At 39.8% G+C, this 17,558-nt stretch overlaps 1 protein-coding gene across 2 annotated transcripts in view; it reads right to left on the bottom strand.

The window, feature by feature from the left end:
• LOC139992617 (protein daughterless) overlaps nt 1-17,558 on the bottom strand; it is a 358,939-nt gene that overhangs the window by 216,278 nt on the left and 125,103 nt on the right. The gene's annotated exons all lie outside the window — the stretch shown is intronic.

Raw genomic sequence — 17,558 nt, 5'->3', positions numbered from 1 at the left:
TGGGTCATTGGATTTTTACTCGAATCTCGAACAGCTTTATAAATATTCGACTTCCGAGTATGTACTTTTATGGTCGTACTTATATATTTCTCGGAGCTTGGAATGCAGCACTACGATGGTAAGTAGTAATATGGATCGTGGATCTTCGTGAATCTGATAGCGATGATCGTACGTATCATCGACGATGGTTTCGATCGATACGTAATATACGTATACATACACTCCCACTGAAAAATCTTGGAATACGTTTCATTTTTCATGAAGTTTCGATATTCGACGTAGAAACCCAACTTTGAATTATACGCACTTTAACGCATTTCCGCAATATGCACCAAGTACTTTGTTTGACACATACGATATCGAACTAGACGGTATTCCTTCGTATTTTTTAACGATTGTACTGACTTAGATTCCTCCAGTTTGGATGTAAACGCAGAGAGTTCGGCAGTAAAAATACGACGTTGCAAAGAGAGAGGAATTAAGAGTAATTAATTTTTCTTCGGAATAAGCAACTCGCTATCTCCCCTCTTCTTTATTCGAACTCGCCGACAAAGTGAGAGAACGGAGAACGAGCAAAAAGTCTGTGAAAACGAGAAGTCATCGATTTTTGTGGTCGAACGTGACTCGAATCGTTAAGAACAGCGACATTGTTCAGTAGTAGACGAATACAATATACGTAACGTTTTCTCGCTCTAGTATTAGCGATCCTGCCGCGTTATACGTTGCTCTCGTATCGATCACTTTACGTTTTACCTCTCGTTCTCCGTGTTCCTTTCTTTGTAAAAGTTAAAAAAAATGCCAAAGATAGTCTCGTTATATTTTTCCACGTAATCTTCATTTATTCGTGGTACGATCGCTATCGACAAAAAAGAAAAAGTAGCAATAGTCGTGTAGAGAAATTCAGAACGCGACGTACGCACGACGATCGTCGAATCATCGAATTCCTCGTTGTCTCGATGGCGGTTAGAAACGTGCACAGGGGCGTGCAATTGTATTTTTTTCGGAATGCCAGCAGGATGCGAGGTGTGTCGCGGCATCCGTCATCGAACCGGTACTCGATTATGCGGTTTAGCGACGAACGACGATTATGCGCCGTGGTGTGGCAATTTCGCTGGCAATCCGGAGGGTTTGCCAACGGTGGAAAAAAAAGATGAGAAGAAAGTGCGAAAGTGGCGCGCGGACGCCACAAGTGCCCTAACTATCTAGGTGCTGGAATTCGGAGCACGGTGATTATATGGACAGGACAGCGAAATCTCGGCGGCCGTCGAAATTTGCGGGACGGACGCGGCCCTCCCCCTCCCCTTAGGCCCTCCACCGCCACGGCGGGATGTCCGAATTCGCATTCCAACACACCAAACCGACCCGTCCACCCTCTTTCGCCACCCGCTCGTTGCAACGCCAACCCCACGCTTCCTCCTTTCCACCGAACGATCAACGAACGCACAGTCCGTGTGAAAATTCTACGCTACAATCCGGATTCTCTGTCCGGTTAGCTCGGTCCCGATTTCATGAAAGGAACGACGGTACTTTTCGCCTGTTCCTTCTCGGACGAGATTCAACGCACGAAGCGAGTGCAAGTAGTTGCTTTAACATTTTTTTTTTTTTAAACGAACATTCTACGTATGTCTTTTTAAAAAATTCCTTCTTCTCACGAGTAGATTGTAATATTCTTGGAAAACTGCGGAGAGTCGGTTGTGCGTTCCTCGCAGAATGTTTGCTAAATCCGTATTGTTATTAACGCCGCTGAAAGGAAGCCGAACACTTTGCTCGCTGTTTATTACAACGATCGACATACTTTGTACATCTTATACATTCCTTTATGTATTGTATACACTGTACGCATTTTTGCAATTTTAATTTCCTCATAAATGCATCCTCTCTGGAAGAATCGGCAAAAACACCGTATGCATTTCTTCATTTTTCAACTTTTCACAAATGTGCGAACATGCTGAATCTACCGACAAGATATATAAAATATACCTGATATAAAATTCCGCATCTCTCTTTTACATAAGAACTGTCCTTACGAAAATCGAAACAAATGTTTTCCGTTTATTAAGAAAAATGGACGTAGAGCATAGCGGAGGGTTAGCAGGAAGCCCTGCGAGAAATCGTGTGCGGAGCAGACGGAAAGCTAGCTAGGCTTAGGCTCGTGGAAAATGCGGGATTTCAATTTGTTGGTCGAGTTCCGAGACGCGAAGAGCGTGAGGATCTAGGGTGCAGGCTAGGAGGGTGTACGCGCGCGGGGCGCCATAGTTCGGTGGCCCCACCCCTGACGCTAGGGTTGAGGATCGTAGAAGCGGCAGGGAGGGTGCAAGAGAGGCCGGCAAGGCTGCGAATGATATAGGGGCTACGACGCCATTTTGAATTAGCTATGCTTAGAGAGCGAGCAGGAAAGAGACGACGATGGTGAAAAAAGACGGACTCTCCACCGTTGCATTCTCTGTGGTGTGAAAGAGAAAGAAGGCGGAAGAAGAAACGAGATGAGACGAGCGTGGGATCCCTCCCAGGGTGGGTGAGATTTTTAGGAGTCCCTTAGCAATGGTCGCTCGGTTCCTACGCTTTCTCTATCCCTTCGACGATACTCTAAACGCAGTTTTACCCTTCTAAACTGGCCGAGCTTTCCCTTTTACGGAAAAAGATCGCACACCCTTCCGACCACCTTCCGCCACGACCCTTCAAATTTCCTTTGGGAACGGTTTAGCAAACTTCGGGCAATGCTCGAGCAAATTTCTGCCTTGTTCTTCGAATTTTATAACGCGCGCAGACACGGTATAACACACGCGATAGTATTTCTCATCGTGTCCATTTTTACTATGCTTGCGAATTTCTTTTTCGCTCTGTTTCGTTCGTTACGCGTGTCATTTAGAAGACACGTCGATCAACTCTCATGAATCGAAGAACAGAGAATAGCAAAGATGTTGCGATCATTATTATTTTTTCTTTTTTTTTTGAGTTTATCTCATTTATGAACAATTATACGTATATGTATATTATAACGATAAATAATTTTATCTGAGTAACTCGCTTCCAGAGACATTAAACGCTATGATATCGCATTTATAAAAGATTTATTAAACGTGCACTTTACGGAGTTCACGCGATATGAGAGATATTGAAAATATTCAAAGTAGAAGCAATAATATTTAATAAATAAGACAAATTTCTATTCGGATTTTCTTTTTTTAATCGTAGTTTAAACGCAGTTTATCGTTTTGGCTTCGCATTAACAAAATTCGAATAATATTTCTCGTAAAATAAAAGCAATATCGTCCAACAATATTTACGAGCATTGTTTCCGATGGTTTTAAGTAGGAAAGTGGTGTGAAAACGAAGCGTGAAAAGTGAATTAAAAGTGCGGAACGAAAAACGAGAACCTCGGGGTATTAACGGGGTGCATAATAACGCTTTTCAGAGAAAATGAAAATCGTAGTACCACCGCCACGTGTATTTGCGCTCGATAAATCGCGAAATGAGCGAGGGCCGTGAAACGACACCGCGATCAGTGGAAATTGGGTCGTAGACTTTTTATCGGGCTCGTTAGCAGTCGTTTAATTTCGCGCCGATACACGGAACACGCCGAGTGAAAATGGATTATCGGGACTGGCAATACACGCGTATCGAATTACAAGCGGGGCCGGAGACGCTTACAAAAATTAATTGGCCGATCGATTGAATAATTAACCCAGACGGGGAGCGTATAATTGCGCGTATTTAATTTCCCACGCAAATTCGAATCCGCGTCGAATCACGCTCGGGAATAATTTTATCATAATTACACCATATTGGTCGTATCATGCGATCAAAAAGTCTCCAAACTTATTTACCTGATAAACAAAAAGCTTCTCCTCTTTTCCCGATAAAATAATCGATTTGGATTATCGAGAGGCTTGGAAAGATAAATAAGAAATTTTTATTTACGTAAAATATCGAATCTATGCAAAATTATGGCCTAAAAAAAAAAAAAAAAAAATAACGATGTATGTTGGCAAAAATTGTTCGCAGAAGAATAACGAATCTAATTTATAGAATCGGCGTTCACGTGAAACCAAATACGTGGTAACAAGTGAAACATCGAAAAACACGACGAGCGTAGATGACTATAGACTATCGTGATACTGGATACGTGAATTCTCCAAAGTATAAATTTTTTAACGAGATAATAAAACGCCGAGATTTTAATAATTTAGATGAATAATTTTATTCGCGTTGACAAAAGATCTCGATTAACGAGTAGATCCTCTTAAGGATTTTCGTTTCAATTCCATAAACAATACGGGAAATTTTTCACTTATCACTTTCGTGGTTGATTATTATATATATATATAGAGAGAGAGAGAGAAAAAATCGATAACAGAGCGACCAGAGTCGAAGTAAACAGCGTACTCGAGAACGCGATCAACCGGTTAATTTCGATCCCGTGCATACGCTTCCCGTCGTTGAATTTCACGGGGCAGCCAGCTGGTAATCGTTTCATTTGCCGCGATTCGTTTGACACGATGTAATCCGGTCGCGTTGCGAGCTCGTCTGTCGCGTTAATTATAAAGTTCATTAGCGCTCGTCGTCGGTATGACATTTAGGCACCGCCGGCGAGTACACATTTTTGCCGGGCAAATGTGCGTCATCGATCCGTAGCCGATTTTATTTATTCAAAGGGCCCTGACGTAGTCGGACCTATTACGAATTTAGAGAGGCTGGAACTGGTCGCGCGCGAACAGGTTACTTACGAATTAATTAACGTGGAGAAACAGACCGATTGCCGTTCGTTTTTTTCTCTCTTTTTTCTTTTTTTTTTCGTACAACCCTCTGTTTGCTCAAACTTTTAACTGCGGTTAAACAGGTTGATCCAAGGTAAACGATCGTTCTTTGAAGTTGCAACTATGTAGTTGTCGTTGATCGATCGTTTACTATCTTTCTAACAAATCGAAAATAAATATAAGAGTAGAATGGCATAGGGGTGGATGGTTGATAACTCGTAGTTATTTTCCCGTATAAAAGAAAAGCAAACTGAAATAGTATTATTTTAAATATATTAGTCGTATAATATTGTTCAGAAAATATCTCTTGTTTTTTATCAAATTCTTTTATACTGCCGCCCTCTGTCTTCCGCTCTTTATTACGCGCGTACATGGTACTTTTCGAGCTTAAAAGTTTCTTCCCTGATCGACGGAGAGAAAATTTGGTGCATGTTCCCTATAAGTAGCACAGATGGCAGCGTTCATTGATTCTAAAATCGGTAAAGCAGTCACCTTTGTTACTCGCGAAAAATTTCCCTTCGTAAGCTACCCCTAACATCAACGAGAAAGATTACGCAAAACTCTTCGAGTTTCTCTCGCATTTTTAAACGACATAGAGAGAAAGAGAGAGAGAGAGAGAGAGAGAGAAACTCGCACTAATTTTCTATTTTAATCGCTTCGGAATAAACAGAGAATGAGTGTATCTCGAAGGCGATGCGAAAGAGAAAGCAGCAAGAAAATTAAGCGCGTCTATAATACCACATGCATCAAGTGGCTTGTAAACTGGCCTTAAATTTTCCCGCTTTAAGCGGTGTAGCTACGCGGAAAAATCTATGACCGGGCTTAAAAGACGCCGCTTCTAATTGCCCGCCGCGTTGCAAGCAGTTAAAGTAAGTCTCGGAGAGTGGAAGCGTTTTCGCGAAATAAAAAGAACGGAAGGAGATGGTGGCCGGAAGGTTGTGCAGGCATTTCCCGGATCCAGCCTTTTCGGGGAAACGAACCGACGGAACGTAAACCCTTGATACGATTAATTGCACCCGTTGCGAGTTTTTCGCAAATTCTCGACCATCCCCTACGGTTCTCGTTTACCTCGCTGATTTACTACCCTCGATTTTCCGCATCGCGCGATCGGAACCGAAATGCTTCGAGGGAAAAAGTTCGTGCATTTTTTCTTCCTTCCTAAGAAAATCGTAGAAGGCTTCGTCGTACGTTGGCATGAACATCGATCAAAGCAATAACGACATACCGTACGTAGTAGTATGTAGTAGTAACGTAGCAGCAGCAGCGGAGGAGGAACGTACGAGTGGCGTGGACGAAGTTCTTCGAAAGAATAAGTAATAAATCAGAAAACAAGGAACGTGGGAAATGCGCGTGAATCAGACGCGATCTAATTTTCACTGTCCGGACATAAATAAGAACGGTTTCTAAACTTGTCTTGTTGCAATTTGCAAGAGGAAATTCGCTCGAGGACCACAATTTTCATACTTTCGAGAGCAAAAAGGGCGACAGAAAGTAAAAGACGGAGGAAAAGAAAAATAGAACAAGGTACAAGAGTGTTAGCCTGTCCAGGAGGGTTGTGCCAAGTCCGATGAAATTCATAATTTGCCGAAGTTGCTCGTGGCAAGGGCGATAATGGGGCCCGGGTTGCTTTGGGTCTAGCCTCGTTCCTTTTTAAGTTTTAAATAGTTTCCCACGAGTTTTAATTAGGAAATTCATCCCGCCGCCCCATTCGCCTCTATTACGCTCCAGCCCGCTTCGAAGACAGCCCGAATGAACAGGAGGGGGGAGGGGGCAGAGGCTGGGCGGTGAAAAAAGGGGTAACGATCGTCGTTTTTCAGTTAACACCGAGGAAAATTGCAGCGAACTTCTAACGAGTATTAAAACACGAACTTCTCGAACGAGGAAATATTGTTTGTACGAGGCTATTACGGAACAATGGACAGGGAGTGTGGTTTAAGCGTTCCTAGTTTTTCTTTCGGACGCTACCGCTCTTGCACAAGTTGATAATTTATTGCGTGGTATTCTGGAAAAACTGTAAAAAGGTTTGCACAACTTGCGACACATGGAACATGTACACGGTGACGTGTGACGTGTACGTAGGAATAGAAATTAATATAAGCCAGTACTATACGAACCTCGCTTTCATTTCTGCGCTTCGACGATTCTACTCGACCTCTTCTATCGACTCGTTCGTTTCGCGATAACTTAACTAAATTACTTCTTTCATCGAGATTCGAAAGACACGTACGCATATCGCGAAAGCAGCAATATCTGTTCGAATGGGGCAAACTCCTGAAAATCTTCGAGACCTCCGCGAGGCGAATAGAGGGATGGGGAAAGGGAAGTGAAAAGAAGGAAAAGAGTAAAGCGCGCACCGTCTTCATCGTATACCGTGTGACCGGTAGCATCGATCGTCGTACTTTTTGCTTCACCCCTTTCGCTTTGATACGGCCCAGTCGGAGAAGCATCACCCTCCCCCATCACCTTTACCCCAGCCTGGCCGTTACTGCAGCCACCCCTCCGGCAACCCCATTCGCCGTTTACTTTATTCTTATCTGAAATACCGGAGCGGCGAAGGTGGTCGACAGGAGGCTCCCTCGCTCTTTCTACGTGCCTTTACAAACCTTCGCCACCTCCAAGCGACCGTTCTCCTTCCTTTCTCGTGCCTCGAGGGGTGGCTCCTTCCCTTCTTTTCTTTTAGCCGCTCCGTTGGCCCGCGGAACCAGAAAAATCCTGGGAAAGAAACGAAAGAAGGGAGGGGATAATCTCGTTGGAGGGGATGCTCTCCTTTCGCTTCTCCTCTCTTTCTCGCTTACGATCGAGCTAGTTTCGCGATGCTGTACGCAATGTTGCTCAAGATGGTGTTTGAGATCGTGCCGGGGTAAGAAAAATACACCGTTCATTGTTACGCCACGATCTTATTTGTAGAAGTAGCTTCGCTGCTACTCATTAGCATGCGGATTTATCGATCGATTTTTACTGAGTTTTAGAAGTAAGGAATCTTTTCGTATTGACGTTGTAACTAAAATTGTTATTAGAATAAATCGCATACTTTCGAACGGCAGTGTGCGTATGTATACGTTTGAATTTGTCGTACCATTGTATCGCTTTCGATCGATGGTCACGATCGATTTACGCGCTTGACTTCGATCTTTTCTCCGTTTTATTTACTTAAATAAATGGAAATTATCCTAACGAAATGCCGGCGAAGGAGTTTTAAAGATTTTTAGATGCGTCACGGCTCGACCTCTTTACGACTGGACCCTAGCACCCAGCCTTTTCTTCGAGTTTACGAGAGCACCCTCGGGGCCACTCTTTATCGCCACGCCGGCACTTTTTAGAAGCGCGTAAAAGAGCCGTGTCGACGCTTAAAACCAGCGGAGAGTTTTTAGTGTCGCGCGATCAACGGCATCTATACGCCTTCTCACACTCGGGAGTGGTGTCCTCTATAAGGGTCGACCGTTTAATGATCCTCGACTTTTCTTTAATTAAGGACGTTCGCCTGCCTGCCTGCTACTTCGAAATTTTCGTTTTCCCCGAAAGAACTTGGTCTACCTTTCCAATTTAGAAATTCGAATTTCCCACTGTACATATTTCCATTTCTCTATAAACATATGTGTATAAGTATTTTTGAAAAGGTCGATAGGAAAGAAAGAGCGACGTTTCATTCTGAAGAACAACCCTGACGAGAGATTTGGACTACGGATGCGTGAAAAAGGCTTCCGGGTGTCCGAAACCTGTTTCACGATACACGAGTTTTTAACTCTGCCGTCCGCAACCCCTTGTATCAACCCCTCACACTCCTGCCCTACTAACCTTCCGACAAGGAATTAACAGTATCTCAAGATATAATTTATCGTTATATCGCTGGTTTATTTCTTTACAAGTTCGATTCATTCGGTCGAGATTCTCGCGTCAGAACAACTGCCTACGAGTGTATCAATATTTTCAATATTTTTATCAATAGGAATTATATATTTCACTTTAGCGTTAAAAAATATTCTTCGGGAAATTTATTAAAAGTACGATTCGATCGCATAAATAGAATAGCATTAACACGATACACAGTTAAAATCACGTTCGAATAAATTAATAGAGATAATATAAATTCGCATACTCGTTATCTGGACACACGCTTAATGTCCAATTTCTGCGATAAATAACTCGCATCGACAAACTATTTAGTACAAGAAGATGCAAACACAGTCTCGAGGTACAAAGTACATCGTTGATAAAGTTGATCCATCTTTTAACTTGCAAAGTTATACCCAGTATGACTTGCGAGCGATCTATCGTACATAGGTATGTATTATATAGTGTTTTCGCCAATATACAAATGCCGATAGTTCGGTCCGTGAAAATTTGTCCATACTAGTGAAATAGTACGATGATAAATACCAAGATACTGATTAGAAATACGAAAACCGGGAGCCTTCGAACATTAACGTTATTTGTCCTCTCTAATTAGTAGAATTAATATTGTTTTCACGTAGATTGAAAAGTAAATAGGGGGTTTGAGGTAGGGGTTTGTCGTGAGCGTATCAATAGCTGTTCGTACGTCAAGATGTTAAAAGAGGAGAAAAATATGACGATCGAAAAGTACGCGGGCTTCGAGTTTCGTAAAAACAAAGCCTCTTGAAATTTATAGTACAATCAAAAAGTCCTTATTATTTCCTCAGTCGAGCTGCCATCCTTTGTTTTTGCTACTCGCCTTTCCTTATCGCGTCATAATTTATCCGACGTGATCCTCAGCCCCGCTTCGCCTCTCCGTTACTGTAACGACCCTTCTGCCTCCTCTCTTTCTTTCCTTCCTGGTCTATTGTCCTTTTCAGAAGATTATCAAAAGACCGAAATCCTCGTCTTGGGCACGCGAAACTCTCGACAATCTCATAACCGTTTCAACGCCGAAAACTATCAACGATCTGTACAACAATACGATGGAAAAGAAATTTCCTAGTATTTTTTACCAATCTGGAGCAAGTGGTTGGAAGAACGGAAAGAATTATTTATGAAACAGCGTTTTTCATTTTTATCCATATTTTAGTGTCGGAGTTTTGCGTTATTCGGTTATTTAAAGAACTATAATGGAATATAGCGAAAGGTCGACAAGATCTATTAGCAGTCTGTGAAAGGCTCATTTGCGCGAGGAATCGACAGAATCGAGCGAACGAAAGACGGATCGAGCGTTTTGCCCGCGGACGCGTTAGTTGCTGGCTGGGCGTCGGGACAGCCAACGTTCCAGGATGTTCGGTGGATAATCGAAAAGCCAAGCGACGGGAAAATTGCGACTGGAGGGTGACCAATCGTCCGTGAAAATTGAAAAACTATTTCGATCGGCACCGGATGAAGGAGCATCAAAGTTGCCAGGGCTCGCGTGCGTAACCGCTAATGTCGATCGATAGCTAATGGTGTTCCGACGCTCTATGGCGTTTCTGGTTACCCATTAGCGTCATTTGTTAGCTACAGATAAAACTGGCGACGATTAATCACTGGTTAAATAAGCGAATCGCTGCTTCGTTCCGGATGAAATTTAACGACAAACGGCTAACTAATTGCCGTGCAATTAAATCAATAAACTGCCTGCTCTGGCTGACCCTCTCCCCTCACCCCCCGACGCGTAAACCCTCTGTAATTTTATTCCAATTGATCGAGCATTTCCTTTGTCTTTTCCGTGCTTTCGAATTTCACGTGTATATGTATACCTATGCATATACGTATAGCACGTTAGCTGTCACGCGAAATTTCTATACTTTGCCGCGAGCTAAAATAGACCGAAATATGCTATAGCGTAACGTTTAATTTTTCCAACATATTACATTTAAGAAAAAATATTTAACGCAATTGGAATGTTTAATTTATATATTTGTTTACGTCATCTTTTTCCTCTTTTTTTTTTAACACTTATTCGCCTCGTAAGAAACAATTGTTCCAAGAAACTATCGTTCCTTAGTAGTTTAAAAGATAGTACGAATTTCTAATAAATTTCCATGTAGTATACAATAAGATGGTAACTGAAATGGTAATTCTAATTACCTGAAATGGTAACTGAAAGTGCTCGAAAGGGACAAGGGTTACCGGTTAAGGGATGAAAGGAGAGGGACAGCAGCTGTTCGAGATCGAACCCTCGACAAAGATTTTCGGTAGCGATCCTTTTTCAAGGGACGATGGTCAATGTATGTTTTGCATACCGGTCAAACGCGTTGGTAGATGCATCGACGAACACCGAACGCGTTTCGTGTACGCATTTATATCGTGATCGCAACATACCCGGTTTCAGTATGGCCTAGTCCTTTCGAAGAGCGAGTTTAATTATAAGCCGAACAGTTAGTTAAATAACGTGACGATGCGTCCCGCGAGTGGTTGCAGCGTATGTCCCCCATGGGACATTAATTTTGCCACGATCGATAGTTACCCGATATTTTCGAGCAATTTTCAAGCGTCTTTTTTAGCCCTTTTAAATTCGATTTCGTGAGTTGTTATCTCGTTAAACGATACCTAGATATAGCGCTGTTGTCGGTGAAATTAATTCTAAAGTTTACTCTGTTATATTTTCATTGCAAAAGCATCATAAAATATGTGCGTTTATTATTGTATCGTATCATAGCATGGCGACTGGTGACGTTATAGCCAAGTGGAATAGCAACTACCAATACACAATGTACATATCTTTCTAACAATTATCTGATTCTTTATTTATTTAGCTACTTATTATCTCCATTTATTTTTCGAATATTCAAAATTATTTAACGAGCAAAATGAGTTTCCAAAATGAGAACCATATGGATCTGTTTAGATTCTATTTGTTTAATCGCGAACTGAAGCGTACGTGTACCTCGATATGTATTCGCATATGTATGTTTCTAAAGAGAAGACACAACGGAAAATGAGTTCGATAGATTTCTCCGATTCTCGATCGTGTTCTTTTATAAGCGGCGGTTTGCCGGCAAGTTTTTGCGCGCAGGAAAGTCTCGATACGAGAAGGGGTGGAAAAACGAAAAAGAGAGAAAAGCAGGAGCGACTCGCGATTTCTTGCATACCATTCGCATTACTGGCTCCATCCTCTCGAGCTCTGTAACATCGAGTCTCATTTGCTTTTCCTTTCGAGCTTTCTACCCCTTCGCTTCCCACCGCTCTCTTTTTCCTTCCCATTCTACCGGTCGCCTCTTTCCGCTTTCCGCGTTCAGGCAATAAAAACAACAGCGAACGTTTTCTAGGTCTGGAGAAACCTTCGAGGAAAATACGATCCCAGTCGATCGATACTCGCTGCAGTAAGAGAAAGAATAAGAGAGAGGGAAAAAAAAAACACGCTTCTCCGATGGACTAGAGAGTGAAAAGGATACGCCGATGGTTTTCGAATATCTGTACGACCATCGATCGCATTGACTCGGCAAGCTTCCACGAGGAAGGAAAATTGGTCCTTGGTTTCGTTTCATCGTTAATGGATTATTATCCTTTGCTAGGATTTTACATTGGTTGAAATAAAGATGCTTAGTTTTTCAACCCTTGTTAGTCTTTTAACTCTACGGTGAATGCTTTATCTTATAGCGATGCAGCGAAAGCTTTGACTCTGTATCGCTTGCAATTGTCGCTCCTGTTTTCGTTATAGCTAATTAGATTCATAAAGATGGACATACAATGGTAATCAATAAATGGTTAATAACAATGTTTCGGTAGGATCAAAATGCAAGAAATGCTAATAGCAGAAAAGGTAATATCTCGGAAAATAAATTAACGTGAAATCATTCCATCAATGATTATCGTTTAATAATCCTATTTTTTATTTTTCAGACATAACAATGGCAGACATTTTGATCGTCCATCGTTCGATCCCACGAACTGCCCTAGGGGAGTGGACAAGGATACTCACCCCCGTTTCGATTACCCTCGAAAATATTTCCAGCCATTTTTCGCCCCACCAACGAGTCTAAGGGTGTGCAAGAGAAAGCGGAGGTAGAAACAATGGAAAAAGTACCGCCATCTTTAATTCCTTCTCCGGCCACCTCCGCTTCTTAGGCTCCCAGCCTACGCTCTCAGTCTCCGAGGTGAAGAAAGAAAATGCTAAGATCGATAAATTCTTCTTCTTAAGACTGTCTTTTACGTCCAGCGGGACGAAGCTATATCTCGAAGCTAATTCTGCGACTGCAGCAAGAGTATTCCTCATCTAGCTTCGCAGTAATCTTTTTCAGGACGTATCCGTAGTTCTTCAACCAAATATACAATCGAATAAATTAGTACGCGACTAATCAGAATTTCGGAAGCAGAAAGAATGTATATATAATAGTTTTAGCTTTATTTCTAGTAAATAGTTGGTTTGTTTCTTATTTAGCGTTGCGGTAAATCATTTAAAACGTGCCTATAGCTCTTAATTAGACGCATCGGTATTAGGTAAATTAGAATTGAAGAAATAAAAAGAAAAGGTAATAGTTATTTGAATGTAACATACAAAAAAAGTACTTTTTAGTTTGAATTAAAATTTATATCCGGATAGTTTAGCTTGATAGTTTGAAGCGATACATAGTAGCATTCGCATAGCTTTGTAACAAACGATGAATGATAAATATAGTTAGACTTGTAATAAATAAGCAAAAATGAACAAAATAAACAAAATATCCACCCTCGAAGGGAAGTTTCGAACAAAAAAATTAAGAAACATAAATCGAATATATCGTCGCTTGAGAAAGACACGATTCGGTATTCTGTATACATCAACCTCTTTAAATTGGTAGTTACCAGAAGCCAGAAAAGAGGATCGCAACAGGCACCTTCGTTTCCAACACGACTTGAATCAAAAATATACTTACTTACAAATGATAAATCGCAACTCTCGGTATATCTTCGCAAGATAATAATATATATTCGCAATACAGGCGATTAATACCAAGAAACGCAAATATTAAAAGTCAAATCAAATTAAATCGATACGATTATTCCATCCCTTTAACCACGGTGTGTGTTGAGTACTCACGTGCAGCATGTTATCCGTGACGTTCCGAATATGGGAACAGTCCTGTCATCTCTATCCCTGATTTCTGAATCATTCAAAGACCTGCCTTTCCAACGCTATACCGACCATAGCACGAAGCACAGAATCGATGACAAATGGAAAAACCGACTGGAAAACCATCGTCAGCTACAGATAACTCGCATTAAAATATCTTGCTATTAGCAGTTCGTTTATCGTGTTTATTATTGTGCGATATTAAAATTAGTTTGCGTAGCGAATGAGACTGCGGCTCCTTGCATGTAATATAATAAATAGGCAAACGAATATCAATTATAATAGCAAGACTAAGAAATATTTATGCTCGATTATGTAATGTAGAATATATCAGTTTTCGAATCCGAACCCTTCTCGTTTATCCTTAGCAGCATGTTCCAACGGTCCCATATCCTTGACATTCGCGCCAATATAGAGGAAGAAAAGCAAATATAACAGTCTGACGTGAATTCCATTCGCGCAAAATCGCCACCACTTCCTCCTAATGCCATTTACATATTCCGTCCTTTATCAAAAATATTGCTGTCTCTTTCTAATGCCGTACGTTCGCTTTGCACAATATCAATGTCTCTGTCTAATGCTGTCCGTACTGACGACGATACGGTGTGACATAAACGGACGGCAGTGCTGTAGAAGGAGGATCTGGAAGAAGACCATCTCTAATTATTCGTATTCCGGGTGTTCAAAATCGATGAGGATATTTATATCTTAACTAGCGGTATACTGATTACCATAAATATTGCAAGAAACGCGAATATTATTAATAGCATTAAATTTTATGGAAATGCTTCTACGATAAATACATTCTACAAATAAGCGTGATTGACACGTACGAATTATGTAAGTTGGAACAGGATTACATTTATTAATACGTTTCTGAATAATATAGCAGGTTGAGTGTGCGTATAACTGTAAATTTAATTATAAAGATTATCGCATAATTTCTCAAATTCAATCAATATATAGATTATTTAAAGGGAATTCGAATGAATTATCATTTCTCCTTAATTCTATACACCACCAATACCCTTATCGTTACTTTACCCTACACCACCAATTCCTTATCATTACACCAATTACCTTATCATTATTATAAATTGGAATAAGTAAAACGTGAAAAATTCAGAAAAATTGCCACCTCCGGTCTCAACGCGTTCTCCTGATACAAAATCTCGAAATCGGGCCAAATTATCACGATTTCGGCTCCGAGAAATTCCAAAAATTGCTAGAATCGCGCCACCTCCTGTTCCGTCACGTTCTCCTGATACAAAATCGTCGAATCAGACCAAATTTCCAGGAATTCGTGAAAATTTGGTTCGATTTTTCGACTTAATCGAGATCTACGATTTGTTCTAAAATTTACCATTTTACGCGACCAATTTACATGCACGCGAACTAATTTATTCTTTAATTGCTCGCATATGGAATTTTTGCTCTTATTTTATTTAGAAATAAAATGTTGATCGAGCGAATGTTCTATGTGACGCAGTTAACCTCGATGCATTTCTAATTACGTATTGTGTAACCAATTTATGCACTTTTATACATACCGAGATACACATTTTAGAATAATCAACGATGATAAGTACGAATACGCTGAAATTGCTTTTTCTGAAACTTACAATTTAAGACGTGGGTCTTATCACCGTATCCATCACGTAACCGATTTATATGTAAACAGAATTACTTAACTGCTAGATGATTTAAATTCATTCTTTTGTAATTCTTTCGTATTAGAAAGTATATCACGTTTTGAACCATTAAAACACTTTGAATGTAAATAAAAGCAAAATTAAGATATAGAAGTTCGATGATCGGCAAAAGATCGTTAAACTCATATGAAAAATTATTTAGAACCATTCAATTGCATATTAAATTTATGTGAAACCGGTTATTAAATACATCTAGATATGTGTGCTTTCATATTTAACAAAATAATATGCAAATGAATGTAAAGCCTCGGTAACTCGAATCTCATGGGAAGAGTATAAACCTTCGACTTATGAAAGTACCGACTTGTCAAGGTTTCCGAGTAAAATGGATTTAACGAGCGAACATTCGGCATACAAATGTTTTTTACACGCGTTAGGTTTTTTGATTTGTGTTCGAATTATATTTGACTTGTATTTGACACGCGTAACAAATCTAACTTTAGAAATTATATATACGTATACGCTTTTCACATGATCGAGGAAAAACAATCGATTTACATCGGAAGAGCAAAGGCGCGACAAAAAGCAGGATAAATTGTGCACGACAATTTATAAACATATAGATAAACTTGGTATGTAGAGGTTCGGTTTCTTTGAATTCGAGTTACAGAGGTAAAATAACGCGTGCAAACACGGGGAAACTAATTCGAGATAGAGGAAGATTATGTTTCTATCTGAAGAGATTTTTACAACGTGGCGGAAAAGAACGAAGAAAACTCTAGTCTTGTAAAAGTTTTCCAATTGTAGAGATTCGAACATCGTTTAATTATTTATTTATGGCAGAAAATCGATATTAACAAGCCTAATAATGACTAATTGTAGCAGACTTTTAGAGTTACAGTCACGATAAAAAGAATCGTTTGTGTTAGGTTACGTAACACGTGAAACGTAATTGCCTTAATTGTAATCTTGATATGTGCGTATAAGGCGAGTGACATAGCGTTACGTAATATGTACATCTATTTGTAACAAGTCACGGAAATATATAGACGTTCCAACGTTACGATAAAATGCAAAACTTAAGAACTTGTAGATTATGAAAACATCGATTGATTAAACATTTTGCTAAGAAAAATGAAAAAATAAGCAATAATAGCAATTGAAAGAAATTAGTAATATTTTTATTCAAGAGATTTTCTTCGTACATTATATCATACATGAATGCAACATTTTATTAGTTGATTCATAGTTATGTTGAAGCAATTATCACATTTTACAGGATATTATATGATAACAGGATGTATCGTAATGTAATACTTATGAAGAGATGTGCACAAACGAGGAAAAATACGGTAGAAGATAAAAAATTATGTATTCACCTATAACCTCATACATGTTTAAAGTATTTATACTTGCGCGATCCTTAACGTTAGGTCTGGACAAGTTCGCTGCAATCCTGGTCGAGTTCAGGGCCGCGAAGCGAAGAAAGAAACATCCACGGAACTGGTTTTGCTAACAAAAACGAATACAACTGGAGTACATTTCAACTTTGTCGTGAAAGTGATTTAGATATTGATCCTGAACGACGCAAAGATGAGTTGATAATTTATTTAATTATCGTGTTCTATGTTTCAAATCTCTACGTAATTTAATTTGTTGATTATCTTTTTAAGATATTATTTCTCGCGATAAGTTGAAATCTTTCGTTTATTTCGAAAAAGATCAAGTTTAAATAAAATACACATATGTTTGCTAATATTGCGTTTCAATTTTAGAAAAGATCTTGCTGGATGAAATGAAAATTGTGGAATTTAATTTGTTTTCGAATTCGAAGGCCTTGGATAAAGTAAAACATGAAACAGGTTCGGAAAGATTACTGTATCTTTATGGCAATAAATTATTCGTGATATATGTATCTTGCAGGAGAAATAATTTTCATGCAACAAATAAATTCTCGTTCACTTCCTATCTACAAGAAATATCTTTTTATCAAGTTTTACATTCTTTTCGTAAAATCAATTTTTCATAGGAAAGTGGTTGATACTAATAGTACGTAAATGTTATAATAAATGCAATAACAGCTACACTGTAATTAATAAATGACACGAAAGAGCGACAGTAGAGTATCTAAAGTTTGGTCGATGTTTGTTCACTAACTTAATCGAAATAGAG

Source organism: Bombus fervidus, chromosome 12 (assembly GCF_041682495.2).
Source record: "Bombus fervidus isolate BK054 chromosome 12, iyBomFerv1, whole genome shotgun sequence".
NCBI classification, from domain to species: domain Eukaryota; kingdom Metazoa; phylum Arthropoda; class Insecta; order Hymenoptera; family Apidae; genus Bombus; species Bombus fervidus.
This window is presented reverse-complemented; position numbering and strand designations above follow the sequence as displayed.